Here is a 722-nt window from a genome sequence, read left to right on the forward strand (position 1 = left end):
TTGACTGATAAAGAAATGCTGATTATATATATATATATATATTTATATATATAATATATAGTACAGTATATATATATATATATATATATATATATATATATATATATATATATATGTATATAATATGTACAGTGTATGCACAGTATAAAAAAAAAATATATCTATATATCTATATATCTATAAATATATATATATATATATATATATATATGTATGTATGTATGTATGTATGTATGTATATATATATATATATATATATATATATATATATATATATATTCATATATATATATATATATATATATATATATATATTATAAACATATATACATATCTATATCTATCTCTATCTCTCTCTCTCTCTCTCTCTCTCTCTCTCTCTCTCTCTCTCTCTATATATATATATATATATATATATATATATATAGTTATATAAGTTATAAGGTCTAAGGTTTTCTCTCATTTAATAAATAGTATTTCATAATTACATACGGTCTCTTATTTAGTATACTTTCCAGTTATTATCATGAGCTAACCTCTTGTTATTTTCTTATATTCTCGGGGGAATAGATTGCTTCAAGGGAAAATATAGAAAATCCAGTATTTATTTCCAATATATATTTTCCATATATATTCACACAACAAAACAAATCACAACCGCACATCAATAAAAATAAAATAAAAAATAAATGTATTGTAGGCACTAGTCCAGCCCGGGGTCA

This window comes from Penaeus chinensis, chromosome 4 (genome assembly GCF_019202785.1).
Source record: "Penaeus chinensis breed Huanghai No. 1 chromosome 4, ASM1920278v2, whole genome shotgun sequence".
In the NCBI taxonomy this organism is placed as follows: domain Eukaryota; kingdom Metazoa; phylum Arthropoda; class Malacostraca; order Decapoda; family Penaeidae; genus Penaeus; species Penaeus chinensis.